Source organism: Paralichthys olivaceus, chromosome 5, assembly GCF_024713975.1.
Source record: "Paralichthys olivaceus isolate ysfri-2021 chromosome 5, ASM2471397v2, whole genome shotgun sequence".
Taxonomy (NCBI): Eukaryota; Metazoa; Chordata; class Actinopteri; order Pleuronectiformes; family Paralichthyidae; genus Paralichthys; species Paralichthys olivaceus.
Genome location: NC_091097.1, coordinates 4,184,749 through 4,199,800, shown reverse-complemented (window position 1 = coordinate 4,199,800; position 15,052 = coordinate 4,184,749). Strand labels below are relative to the sequence as shown.

The following is a 15,052-nucleotide window of genomic DNA, read 5'->3' as shown; positions in this document are numbered from 1 at the left end:
GCAGGTTCTCGTCCTCAGCCTCCCTCTCAGTTTCTGAGACAGAGGGGCACCAGGAGGTTTCTTGTCTGAGTTTTAGACAGCACATCCATCAGCACGACACTCCACCATCTGCAGTGCTCGGCCCAACTAAGTGCCATCTGCGGCCAACTTCGCTCGGAGAAGTTTTACACTGGCTTCACAACTAGTGCTGAGTGGCTTTTAAAGAGGAGAACATAAGCTGTGTTGTGAAGCAGTGGCTTAAAACAGTATATGTCATGCTCCCCCTGTAACATCAGTCATCCAACGTACTCAGAGGGAACTGTTGAGATAAATTCACTTCATATAAAATGATGCTAAACACCTAGGAATTACTCAGCAGCATTTTAATTGGATATACAGAGTGATGTAATCCAACCTGCAGTCATTACACTGCATGTCCAGAAGAGGGACCAAAATGCTCAACCTCAGATTAGACTACATAAACACTGATGATTAACTCCCACACTAATTCATTTTGCAAACCAGGAAAAGCCATTGCAACTCTCCTGCAGTGCAACTGTGCAATGGATGAAGCTCAAGAGGTGTAACAAGACTAATGACATTTAGGGATTCACTTTATAGAAAGTGAATAAACAGTTTCAAATGTTGTGTTTTACTTTATGACTCTATGTTTGAAACTAGGATCAAATGAAGATGATAAGAAAACCTACTGAATGTAAAACATGCTGCAGTTTACACCGGAACAAAGTGTTTCATACTGTGACACACAGGAGACAGTTTATTAAAACAACATCAGGTTTTTATTTTGTACAGTAAATCAACAAACACTGTAACTGTGACTCTCAACTCTCTCATGATGAGTAAAGACCAGCAGAGTTTACGTCCCTGAAACCTCCCAACATTCAGTTGAAGCTGAAGAAGCCTCTTGGAATACAAAAACAAAACAAGTCCAGAATGTACACTATATAAAATGTACAAATCCTGAAGATAACATGACCTGGATGAGATCACATTATGACTTGTCCATGATATATTTGATACCTTACATACTATTACATTTTTACAATGTTTTGATGCCTAACTATACTTTTATATTTTCACATATTTGATGCCTTACTATAATATGACTTTTAATACAACATTGTTCAGACCTTAGTATAATGTGATTTTTGATGCCTTACTTACTTCAAGACATTTCATGATATTTGATTGTCTTACTATTCTTTGACTGCTTTATTACATTGCTGATGCCTTACTTAGTCATAAAAAGTGGGATGATATAATAGGTCGTAAAGATTTGGTAGTATACTTTTTGTAGTCATAAAAATGTAAAAGTATAGCCAGTCGTGAAAATTGGCACGATATCGTAAATCAGAGAAATGTAATAAGTCATAACGGCATCGTATGTTTTCTTCGAACTTCTTCTCTGTCTTCCTGAACAGCTGAATTTGTGCCCATATTATAAGACAGTTTCACACATTGTTGCTTGGTAACACACACACCATTGTATTTCTCTCTCTCATCTAACCGAGGAGAATTTACTGTCGATAACAAATGCACCGTGGGGGGTGAACCATTCTTTTTAAAGCTTCAAAATCTGATTCTGTTGAGTTATGAGAAAGAAAAAAAAAATTGATAAAGGTCCAGTGTGTAAGATTTAGGTGAAAGGGATCTATTGTCAGAAATTTAATGTAGAATAATCCTCATGATGTTTTCACTAGTTCATTTCATCTAAATTGTATGAATTGTTCTAAATTTTCTTTACCCCAGAAAAGGTCCTTTATATTTAAATACTCTCTACGGAGGCCGCCATGTTTTTTACATTAGTCCAGACTGGACAAACTAAACACCTTTTGAGTTTTTATGACAACTGAAGCTACCACAGGTTCTTTTTCATGTTTGGAAGGAGAGGGTGAGGTGAGGGGTGTTCAGCTGCATGATGCAATTTCAACACTAGATATCACAAAATTCTACACACTGCACCTTTAACATTGTCTCACTTAAATTAACAGCAGTTTTGATTGTCAATCATTTCTTGAGCCAAAATACCAAACAATTCCTATGGCTCGTTGAAGAATTGCTGGATTTTTGAAAAAATAATGAATCTGGGCTGACGGTCAAACAAAAAAGCCACGTGAAAATGTCAGGTTAATCGTTACTGAAAACAATCATCAGCCTCAAGTCTATATCTTCTCACTCCTCCCTTCCTCTTTGCATTTCTTCCATCTCAGCCTCATTTACTAATTTCTCCGTCTGTCTCAGTTGCCATCGATTCACCGCCTTTTGCCTTGTGTAATGTGGGTTTTCTATCGCCCAGCTCTAAACTCGCCCAGTTCCCCACCTGACTTTGCATTACCCACAAGGCTTTGGGTCGTCAGCAGCATGCACACCTAATCCCACAAATTATAGCTAGAGCTCCTTTTCTGTCCAGCCCAGCACTTTTGTTTCCATTAATAGCGCAGCTCTTTCCAGGATTCTTATCATTATTTTCCCTAATAGGTTTGAAAAGGGAAGGTGAGTTTGAGCCCGGCTGAATTCCTAATGACAGCCCCTCCATACTCTTGTAATGGGTATTAAACCACAATCATATTAAGCCGTCCAGAGTGGAGTGAGTGTCACACAGGCCAGTATTTCTTCCTGCCTTTGTGCCTCATGTTTAACGGTGGGAGCGGCCTGCTAACAAGGCGGAGGGCTGGTTATTTAAAGGTAGTTTGATGCAGCCGGCAGGACATGTTGTCACGCCATTTGCGTGCATGTCACACTTTCATCAGTGTGTCATAACCAAGACGTGTTCTCTCAGTAGAGTGATTCTTTTCATTGCTCTCTCATTAGGAGGCTAAAACAGAGAAGTGAGAGATCTTATATTTACCTCGTGCAGTCATTATCCATTCCCAAAATTAACTCTGTGGATTATCTCAGCACGTAGAGTGTTGATGCTGCTGAAGTGCACTTTTAGCAGAAGTGAGAATGGGCGCAGAGAAATTGAATTGATACCAGTGTGAGAACAAGAGTGTAAAAATAGACTGAAGTGAGAAGAGGAATGATTAAACTCAACATGAACAATAATCAGGCGTGAAAACCATATGGGTTTCTTGAGAAGGCTTAAAGGTTTTAACAAATGTGAAGAATTCTATCATTTTAATGCAGAATCTCAGAGTAAACACGTGTATTTCAAGCAGTGGCATTCTCTTTACTTCCCAGATATCAGAAGTAAAGTAAACAGTTCAAAGTGTCCAACATGTGATTCACAGTAGAACAGAAATATCGACCTGATAATGTATCGGGCCAAACCTGCTCTCTGCACTCGCCTGGTGCCAAGGCGCTCAGGATTTACAACCACTACTGGTGTCCATCTGCACACCGGATTTAAAATGTGGCTTCGCTGTGACCCGTCTGTTGTCCGAGGCCTCTGGAGACGAAGAGAGGAGCGAGCGTCGTGCCAGAGAGCGGACACTCGCTCACTCTGACATCCTCCATCCTCCACTAACACCTGCAGTTCTGCTGCTTTTCTTCACTGTTAAATCATTATCGAGTGGTTTTCAGTTAGTGCACTCATGAAGAGGCATTGATCACCTCACTCTCTCTGAGCTGGAGGATGCAGTTTAACTACATTATGATAAATGTAATGTTTTTTCTTGTTGGTTGGATTTAATTGTCAGACTGTTGATATGTCTCTTTTGGATGCTAAATCTGATTTCAGAGCACTTGCAGGTGTGATCATGTATGACCTATGAGAAAGGAGGATGTACATGAGAGACTGCACTGTGGACGATCCTGCCTGTTGGTTTAAGGCAGCTTACTGGGCGTCTGTTCCAGCCAAATCCATTTTTATTCACCCTGTGGATTATGGGACTGGTTGGCAAAGGCTGCCCTCATGGAGCCAAAGCCAAGAAAAGCTCCATGCAGGTGGATGCCCCGCAGCCAGAGCCTGGAAGACAGAGCAGCGAGTTTGGTGCTGTTTGAATATGTGATTTAAATTCTTTGACGTCTTTACTTTTTGTGGCTAAAGGGTGAAGCTTTGGATGAGATGTGGAGCAGGCAGTGTTGGAATGGTGTCAGGTTGGCACTGTGAGCGTCCTATAGAGGGCGCTGACTGACTGGTGATGAGAGCAGCTGCACAGTGGACGGGTGCTGAGGACACACTTCTCAGCCGCCGCATGTGTGTGATGTCTCAGGGCTGGTGCTAAGTGACGCTCGCCTGCAGAGAGCTCTGTCATAGCTCAGAATAAAAAAAAAGAAAAGACAATCATAGATCTAACATCTAATATTCACCTTCCAGACTGTTTCTATCAACAGTCTGGAAGGTGAAGAAATTGATCTGTTTTACTTGGAGTCTTTTGATTTTACCACAGTATTTGCACCATAAAGCTATTTGTAATACTGAGTCAGACTGTGCATGGAATATGATCTTATCTGGGTGGTCTGTCCCTTATGAATAAAGATCAATCTAGGCCTTTTGTTTGGGATTGGATAAAATAATCCTTTAATGGCAAAAGTAGACACACCAGTAAAAGTAAATATGTTAACATACAAACACAAAGAAATATAGAAATTACAAAATAATATATACAATGTGAGCAGAAAATATAGGGAACTGTGGATCTACATTGAAGGATAAAATTGAGAGGTCTGATTATTATTTCAGTGGTTTTGTTGGTGGTCAGCAGTGATTCAGAAATATTATACAACAGTTTTTACATTAGAAATACACAGAAACTAATTATGTTTTGGTGTACAAATATTTGAAAATGTGCACTAGTTACTGGAGACAAATCAGATATGAAATCTTTTGTTTTGCCTTTTGAATTCCTTGTGCCTCTCCAAATCAAGGCTTTAAGAACTGCGTTTGGAATCTCAGATTCCTGGTTACATCTGTAAACTTGGCTTGAAACTTGCAACACGTCTGTGACAGTTCGTCTAATGGGTTTGGATTGCAGACGTCTCTGCCGTCATGTTTGCAAATCTGAGTTACAGGATAACAGCGGCATGTGTCTGCCATCGGGGCGTGTTTGACAACGATGGAGATTTGAAGACACTGATACATCAGCTGTGGGTACAGAGCCAAGCTAAGCTCAGCTGCAGGTGGTAGATACGATATAAGTGAGGATGTAAACTTGACTGCATGACAAGCTGAATAAAAACACAGCCGAGCCTCATTTTCAGTTTATTTACATCACTTTTGTTTTCTTATTTTTTTGTCTACATGAGACAGCAAACGGAGAAAGATCACCAGCCTGAGCAGTGACGTTGAGTTGTTTGCGGTGACTGCATCATCCATCAGGCAACAGGTCTCAGCTTGGCATGAGGTCCCAGAGAGACCCACAGATTCTTAATGGCATGACAGGTTGTGTCCGGGTTCAACCCGAAACGCCGCTGGCTGCAAGGAGGAAAGAAAAAGCCAGACAGCTTTATGACATTCAGCAGCTTCAGACACGAGAGGCAGGCAAAAAAGAAGTTTGAGGAGGTGAGTGACACACACAGCCTCAAGATGACTCCAAGCTAAAAAAATTACCTGGAGATTACAACCCTATCTCTCATGTATGTACTGTAATTGTGTTTGTGTCTTCTCTGTAGCCGTCTATTTTAAGCAACGTATATTTTTGCTCAATCTTAAATGTTTATCCGACAACTTTGCAAAGTCAGATTCAGACATTTAATCATGCAAATATGGATAAAATCACATGTAAAAAAGATGGAGGATGAAAGTTCTTATGATTTTATTAAAGAGCATGTGATTTTTTCACTTTCGTAACTTTGCTTTTAAAAACAGACCATAAGCCTGTAAATAAAGATGGTTGACAGGTCTCAACTACATCCCATTATCCAGAGATGAAGCCAGAATATACAGGAACGCTGCCATATTGCATTTTGATGTCATTTGCAGTCAAAGTCTCCGCAGGAATGATCACGGATGAACCTGCAGATACACATCTTTGAGAAAAAATTTATTGGATGTGTATTTTCATTTTTATTGTTTGTTATGACCTATACTGCAGCCAGCCACTAGGGGTGATCAAGACGATTTGGCTTCAGTTTTGGGAGCAGTCCATCTTTAATTACAGTGTATGAATCAGACAATTGAAATTTGAGATATATAAAACATTATTATATTTATTATCCTTATAACAGGTATATAATCTTTAAAAGACTTCCCTCTGCTTTGGGCCCCTAATCTGCTTGACAGCACCCGTTGTAATGTAAGAACCACTGACACAGGGAGGGATGCACAGCAGCTTTCTAAACCATTTCTCTTGGTGCTCTATGTGCCTTCTCTTCATGCTCACTCTCAGTTGAAAATTAGATCTAAGAAAAGGCTTCCTGCCAGTGAGGCTTTGTCACAGCTCTTTGACAGTGAAAGTGAGACAGACAAGAATGTTGAGAAGGACCCTGATATTGAGGCTTCCTCCTCCTCTGATGAGAAAAATATCTTTAGTCCTGATCCTCCTGATGTCTCTCAACCAGCAGCTGACACGCTGCCTGCCAAAAATGGAAAGTTATCATGGTCCCGTTCTTCACTTGAATGAGGGTAGATTTATTGCTGCTAATGTCATTGAAACAGTTCCCACCAGATATGCTGTCAGCCATGGCCAAGACATAAAACCTGCATTTAAGCTCTTCATAACTGTCAACTAAGAAAGATATACATGAGATGACAAATTTAGAGGAGAGGTGCAATATGGGGACATTTGGAAAAACCTGGTTGCTCATTTTGGCAGGAGTGCAGACGAATCAACAACAAGCCATTGGGGTACTAACCTGGAAGAGCAATATTTCCAGCCCCTAAGCCATTCCATGTTTTCTCTCCTGTCATACGCTTTGATGACAGAGAACAAAACAGAATGTATGGGATAAGTGGGTTCAGCGATTAACTAATCAATACTTAAATTGACCTTTTATAGGTGATTTTTATTAGTGACTGTTGCTCCTGATAGTTGTTCTAGTGGAGATGATATTCTATTCTAAAAATAATCTGAACAGGTCCCAATATAATAACCCTGAACATAATATATGTCACTTTCCTTGATAAAATACATTGTTTTTCTCACTTTGGCTCAATTGGTGAGATTTTATGGTAATTTGCATATTTTTCGATAGTTGCATAATCAGTATTCTGGATGTATTATCGGGTGGTTGGGTGGACTATGTGGGCTTTTTAAGTAATCAACAATAACATAAAGTACCTGAAACATAAAAGTGGTTTACAATTTTGGTTGTAATCATTTGCTGTAGGTCAAAAAATGACCCAAGGATAAACAATGTTAGTAAATTTGAGGAAAACAGGAGGGCTGAAACCAATTTTCTTATATTTTGTACTCTGCATTTTTTTAGCAAAGGTCACACAGCATGTTTAAATTTAGCAACTGGCCCTCTATACATCAGATTATCAACACGTCCTAGTGATTTATTGTAAAGCCAAAGAAATCATACTGTATTTATCACCAAGGTAAGCGCTGACTGCAACTGAAAACAAACAATACCTCTACAAAACAATAGCAAAACCCTTTTTCACTGTGAGATATTGCAACGTGCACGCTGTTGAAACAATGTTTGCATGTTACCGAGACATCTGAAACAAAACGTGAAATTTATCCTGGTTTCCATCTCGATTTCGTTGGATCTTAAAATATTGAAATCAATGCAGATATTGAGTATTAAACTACAAACTGAAGTCCATGCACATGATGCTCATGTTTAGAAAGCCGACATGTTTTAGAAGTGGATTTATACCCTGTTGTCAGAAGCAGCAGTGTTGGATTCAGTGAGACAGGGAGCACTAAAAGCCTTGCTGCGCAACACAGAAACCCTGGTTTTAGGGTGTAAACTGAGATGGCACTGGTCAATACATGGAGACGGAGGGGGATAAATCCAGCCTCCCTCTTGGGATCTACGACAGCCAAGTTTGGCCTTTTACCACGCTGTTTTTCCCCCTCGCCTCAGTCGCAGGAACAAGTCTGAAAATAGCTCTAAGCAAACCCAGATAGAAAACGGGGAGAGCATGTTTGCAAATGCCAGGAGTTTGAGCCACGGCTATGGTTGACATGACGGATATTATTTTAGGTCAGATGTGCCTCTCTGCCATATTGACCAGTCAAGCAGGAAGGCCAGGCCACAGAGAGAGAGAGCATATGCCTGCCTTTCTTTCTGCTGTCGGCCCCTGACATGTGTTACTTCCTCCTCACTCCGCCCACCTGCTTTAGCCCCAGCCTCAGAGTTTACCATGAACGCGAGTCGACACAGACAGTTTGCAGGATGTGTCGGATTTGTCTCATGAATGCCAGTTAGAGGAAGTTTTGTCGGAGAAGAGTTCAAATAAAGGAACATAACCGCTGTAAAATAATGTCCAGTTACCTACAATTCTTCTCTAAGTACATTTTTAGATTATTATTTAAAATATAATTATACCACAGTGAAAGCAAGCATTTAATGTATTCACTGAAATACTCTCATACCATGTATTTATATGCCTTAATTTTTCACCAAAGACTTAAAGTGTTCCCTCTTGTCTGCATACTTAATGTGCACCTGAGTGATTCCATGATATTTCCTCTAGGGGGCAGACAGAGTAGCTTCAGGTTTAGCGATTTTCCACAAGAAACAAACTTTACATCATGTTATAATCAAAGAAGGACTCACCATAGATTTATGAAAGTCTAAATTATTGAATCAGAGCTTGAATGTGGGTTACACCACTGGTATCTCTCACCCCTCACTTACCCCCCTTTCCAGCCACCTCAACCCCATTTTTCTCCACTCACATGATCAGTCAAGACCTCAGACACCGAGTCTGTTCTCTATAATATTCCTTAGGTCTCTGCATCACTAGGTGGCTTGAGATAATGTATGTTGTGATCTTGCGCTACACAAATAAAATTTAATTGAAATAATAATTAAGGCATGCTTGGTTTCATTTGATTCAAATATTAAAAAAGGTCAAAGGTCTATATAAATATATTGATCCTTTTATGTTGGAGTGACAATATTTTAGAAACAAGTTAATTTCAATAAGATACATTTAAGAGGTGATACATATATTTCACGCTGAGAAGCCTGAATCTAGTCCACATTCTTTTGAACGAGTTATTTAGACACACTGTCGATCATGTGCTCCACGGACACTGATTGGTAGAAGCGGTTATCGTCTACAACGAGCACAAACCTGAGAAACGAAACCTCCCAACACCAGCTGACACGTAATTATCTCTTGCTTTACAGTCCCATCTGTTTGCCTTATCGATCACCAATCGATCGAGGAAAGCCAACTCTATAAGCTGTTGATCACAAGCAGGGGATTCATGGACATTTATCACGGTCCCGCGATCGATCCGGGTCACGCTGCCCAGCCTCCAACATCGGCCTCAGAGAAACAAATATGGTGTTGCTGACAGATCTCTGAGTGCGGCCCTGACAGGCCTGTAAAATCCCACTGAAGTCATCCTGCCTCAGAGAAAGGATTCTTTTTTTCAACAGATTCTTTCACGTGGGGGGGGAAATTATGATTAATGGCTTTTTGTTCTCGGGAAGAGTTTGCAATTGACCTTGTGAGGGAGATGGTTTTCAGCTTGGCAATGAAATATTGCAAATGATACCTGGAAGTGGGGTAAATGCGTGCTACAACCCAGGTACAGGAATTCTGGAAGCATCATTTTGGATTGAGTTTGTGAAAAAAAAAAAGAAATCCTCCACTGGTCTCTCTGCGCTGTGTTGGATTCTAGCGTGACCTTTCAAAAACATTTTATCCCTACACATTCTGGAGACGACAGGCTCTGAGCTGAGACGATAGACATTAAAATTAGCAGAAGCGAGAACATGTGTTGGATGACGACCAGTAAATATCCGCCAAGGTCAAAGCGGTTGTATTTCCGCTCCAGTGTCATGGCACAATGAGAAGGCCAGGTGATAATTGTACAACAGCAATTATCATTTTCAGCCCTTTGGAGCTTTCTTTAATATCTCTCCTTCACACTTAGGCTATTTTCAGACTTGGACCCCAGAAAATTGGGTCGAAACATTTTTCCTGAGTTTATCTTTCACATATGAAGAACGCAGCAGGCGATTGTCTGGGTCAGATGTATTCACAGTAATGTCCGAAACATTCAGGCTAGGGATGGTGCCTGGGTAAGACATGTAGGAGGCAGGACATGAGAGTATGATGAAAAATCCCAAATCTCTAACTCTTCCAAGTCTTGTATCTCAGTGATTTTCCAAGTTGATATCTTCATAGGCGTCTTATATACGTGTTATGTATGTGTCATTTCTTACGTATATATATGGCTCCTCTTTGTTATCCTGGCACATTCATATTCTTTATTTAGTTTTTTTCATTTTCGTATCTGTTGCATGTTAGAAATGTCATCAACCCGTTGACTTCCTCACATACAGCTCCACCAGACAAATTCAGGAAAATGTCCAGAAGCCTGAAAAGAGTTTTAGTTACACTGTCAAAGTTTAGGTCAAAATTAAATTTAAGTAAAGTATGTCCTCTTTGCACATTAAACCTCAACCATTCCACTCTTTACTAATACAGCAACAGGCCATAAAGTGGGCTGATCAGATGAACTCAGATTATTCAAATTAATCTTTAACCTTTTCAGATACTATAAGAATGGTTGGATATCTAATTTATTTATTTATTTCCAACTTGAATGAGAGGCTGGAGGATCTCTATATTCTGAATTTCCTGAACCAACAGATGAAAAAAACTGTTCAGTTTTCTTAAAATAAACAATGTGCTCGCTGACAATAAACTATATCTGGAAGTCCAACAGTTTCAGGTATTTGGTTCTGCTCCTGCAGTTATTAAGCCAAAGAGCTTATTGACGAAACCAAATGAATAATTATGCACCAGAAATTCGTTGAGAAGAGGAGAATGAGTCGATTTTAAAGAGCAGGCTCGACAGGAAACAAAGAGAAATGATTTATAACAAGGAATCCACTCTGCATCCACATGCAAATTGATGAATCAAAAGTTGGTTTCTTATTTCCTCTAAATACAAACAAATCTGTGGAATTATACAGTCACTGTTCATTTAAGCCTAAAAGGAACTAGATTTGTGAGGCCAGGATGGATAAATTAAGGTTTGATTAACCTTGACTAACATTTGTTTTCCAAATGATTACTTCTCTATAGAAACCGTATATTCTTGGGGGAATTATCATTTTTACAGTCACAGGGATGCAAATCAGTCTCAATCAATCATGATTGACAGCTACGTAAAATGACAGAAACCATCTTTGAGAATACATTTATTTGACGTGTAGCCTACTTGGTCTAGGTTCCATCTTCTAACATGGAGGTTAGACCTATGCTGCAGCCAGCCACTAGGGGGTTATCAAGACACTTTGGCCTCACTTTCATCTTGACACACTCTCTGGTCTATACTGAGCAAGACGTTTTACAAAAACGTTTGTGTATTGCTCTCTGGTGGACAAACTGTCTAATATCAACATGCTCCTTTGTTAATTCCTTTACTGAGCAAGACGTGTTAACGCAACACCATACCGAGATGTTTTAAAAAAAATAGCTAGTTGAAAACCTTTTCCTGTTTCCAATTAACAATAAACCTGTTAACAATGGTCCATATGGACATTTATTTCGAGCCTGTTGGTCTGGACAGAGCCCTGACCATAGCCTCATCCAACAGCTCTGGGATGAACTGAAAATGCAGGGCCAGACTGCATCACTCAACATTACACCAACATTACGTCCTGTAACTTTAACGAATACCGAAGGGCAGATGGAAGCATATGGGTTTGAAATTACACATTCAACATACTTTTGGTCTGCGCAAACTTGCCATCGCCCTCTGGTGGACTAACTATGGCATGTCTGTGCTGGAATTTCATGTTAACGCAACATTATGCAACTTTTTGATTTTTAAACAGCAGCTTGACTTAAATGAGATTGATGGTTAACCGACTTGGAATATGGAGAAGTTTCGTCTTTCATTCCCACTCCTCACCTTGAACATTTGCTGTTGTTCTATATGTAACTGCGGAATGGGTGCGATCTCCTTTGAGAAGTGAGGAACCAACTGATAGTCGTAGCTTTAATTGTCAGAATCAGGTCCAGCAAACTCAAGAGTAATTAAAAACCAGTGTTTATCTTCAGTAGTCAGGGAAGAGTTCTGGACAGATTTTGGTGTAGATTTTTGGTTTCCCAGCTCCTCTGGTTCAGGAAACCAGGATCATGGGCAATATCCACTCTCCAGTTGTGCTTCAGTTCATTGAGAGGGATTATGCAGTCAGTCAACACAGTCATACACGTTTTTTTTCTCTACATGAAAACTACTTCACCACCTGTGTCTGCAGAGGGTGCTGTTGCTCAGTAAAAGTTGCATCGTGTTGCTTTAATTATGGGACAATGTGAGTGATGATACTGAAATATCTCATACAAGATCAAATCTGCCAAGTTCTGAGTACATAAATACACATATTAACACACATTAACACTGAACATACATACACCTAGACCCTCCTGGACAAACTTTATACACACAAATGTGTTACAGAACAGACAGAGATAAAATGGTGAGCACTGACCCTGTTTGTCCCAGAGAACATTTCAAGGACAAACCTGTTGATGCGAGCTGCAGCAGGACAGACAAGAGACGGAGCGTAACAGAAGAAACAAGGATGAGCTGACAAACAAATGGGTTTCAGGGAGGAGCGAGGAGCGGTGATGTGTTACACGGTGATGGCTACAAAAGAGGCTGTATACGTTGAGAGTTGTAGGGCGGCCGTCGCTCCAACGGCGGAGGGAGGGAAATAAACGGGGAGGGGCGGAGGGAGGATGGCGGAGAGGAGGGGAGGGAGAATGAGAGGATAAATCCTTACTACATAATGATTAGAGCTCACAAGCCCTTCCTGTGACACAGAGTGTAGGAGTCAGGATTACAGCCGGCCAGCGCAGACAGAGTGAAAGCTCTGCTGATGAGGGAAGGAGGGGCACAGGTAGCAGAAGAGAGAGAAAAGACAAGTGGAACAAGAGCAGTTCACTAAAGACTGAAAGACAAGGTGTGTTTCCAGGGAGGGGGGAGGGGGCGGATCCCCTTTTTTTCAAACTCCAGCGGCTGACTCTCATCTGTCCCCCTGCTCTGACCATCTGCCGCAGGCCCCTGAAAGCCTCGTCCCGGGCGACTGGATCATTTTTTCCGAGTCTTAGTTTGATGGAGCAGCGGCGAGAGTGCTGCTCACACCAGAGGAGGAGGAGGAAGAATGGAGGCTGGGAGATGAAGACTTAAGGGTCACCCTGCAGGATCTGTGATAGATGGGGAGTCACAGTGTGGACACTTGTCTCTGGGAAAAGATGGAGCACATCTGTGTCTTTATGAACTGGGCAGTGAGAGGGGACAAGACTGAGGAGTTGGATGTTGAGGATTTGTTTTGTGCTGATATTTAGAGTGTGGTGTAAGTTTCTGGCGGCTTTCGGAGCTTTCACGAAATCTCATTCTCCGGCCAAGACAGGAATTATCATTTTCCCCAGAGGTGGGCAGCTACTGAATATCCTCAAAAAGGCAACTGCTTTACAAATATGAAAGCTCACAGATATCCACTCAAAGCATTCTGAGACTGAAAAGCCTCTACACAGGTAGATGTCTAAACTTTTAACTCTGACCTGGAACATTCAGCCAAGAGAACAAGAGCAACTGTGGACAATTTGTTATTTTCTTTCTTTTCTCCTTTACCTCTTTCTTCTCCTCCGGCACCTGCTCAATTCGATCTCCCTCCATCACTCCGTCAATTCTCCTCCTCCTCCTCTTCCTGCTCCTCTTCTCCACCTCCCCCTCCTCAGCCTTTTTACCAGCGAGTGATAATGTGACCTTCTGCCAAAGTGCTGGAAAGCATGCCACCGTCGCAGCGGGCTCCTCTGTTGCTGCTACTGAAATAGACTCAAACAAGTGCGGGGAGAGGAAGAGGAAAGGAGGAGGGAGCGCACGAAGAAGGGAGAGGGAAGAGAAGAAGAGGGCCAAAGGGGAGAGAAAGGAGAGAAGGGGGGAGAAAAAAAGAAAAAACAGGAACAGGACAGCTGAAGCTGTAGACACGGGATGAGTGGTGCTGAGCCCGGGCTGGATGTGGATTGCCATCACAGGTAACGAATCACCCTCGTCTACCACTTAGAGCTGCACTTCCATGTGTCATCACCTCATTCATCACATCATACACCTGTCTGCTCACAGCTCTGAAATGTTCTTTTTCACTTTGAGGGATGAGTGTGATCCAGTGTGAAATCTTTTCTGCTTCTTTGGAGACTACTCTGTTTGGAGGTGTTGTTGTTTGTTTGAGTAGCATCCCCCCTTCATCCTCCTCTTCCTCCTCCACCCCTGTCAGCAGAGGAATTATCAGAGCGCAGAGGATCAGATCAGAAGCAGGACTCGACAGGATGCTCGAGGCAGCGCGCCGTGTTTGGCTTTTGCGGCTGTCGTAGGTGAGCGGGGTGTCTGTAACTGTTGCTTTAACTCACAGAGCCACCGTGAGGGTGGGGGGGGGTGTTAAGCTGAGCAGATCGATGCGACATTGTAAACAGTTAGAGAGGGGCTTTGATACCTGCTGCCCACCAGACCTGGGATTCTGCTGCTGCTGTGGTTGCAGGGGGAAATTGAACTGCCACTGAAGAGTGACTTTTGAGGATGTGAGAGAATGAGAGGTTCCTGTAATTACTGAAGGATCCGTTCTGGCACTTTAGCTCCATGAATACAGAACAGGTTGTTTTTTCTTCTGTCTTTCCTTTTTTGGGGCACGAGAATGAGACCTGAGTTGGTAGCACGATTCAGAGTGAGATAATAAAGATGTTGTGAAAGGAAGTGCCCACGTCATAAATTGCTCATATTGATGGCGTCCCTAAAGATGAGGGACCTTTTGAATTAACCCTGAAAATCAATCACACACAGGGCACGAATAAGAGGACGACGGAAAACAAGGGCAACAGGAAAAAAGGCGTATTAATACAAACGCCACATGATTTCTTAATGAAATCACTTATTCATTTGCAGTTTGTGCTGGAGTGTGGAAACTGCTTTAATGACAGAGAGGTCAAACACGTTTGTACATTTGGCTCAAAAGAGAAACGACAGTG

At 41.5% G+C, this 15,052-nt stretch overlaps 1 protein-coding gene across 2 annotated transcripts in view; it reads left to right on the top strand.

Annotated features, from left to right (window-relative positions):
- The first annotated feature begins 12,855 nt into the window (after positions 1–12,855).
- The window catches only part of grin2ca (glutamate receptor, ionotropic, N-methyl D-aspartate 2Ca), a 66,582-nt gene continuing 64,385 nt past the window's right edge, over positions 12,856–15,052 (top strand). The window contains exons 1-2 of one of the 2 annotated variants that reach the window (XM_069525282.1): positions 12,856–13,567; positions 13,772–14,068. The gene's annotated coding sequence lies outside the window, so the exon portion shown is untranslated. Of the gene's footprint in view, positions 14,069–15,052 lie in introns of both variants that reach the window. The other variant, XM_020094193.2, reaches the window with a different exon arrangement.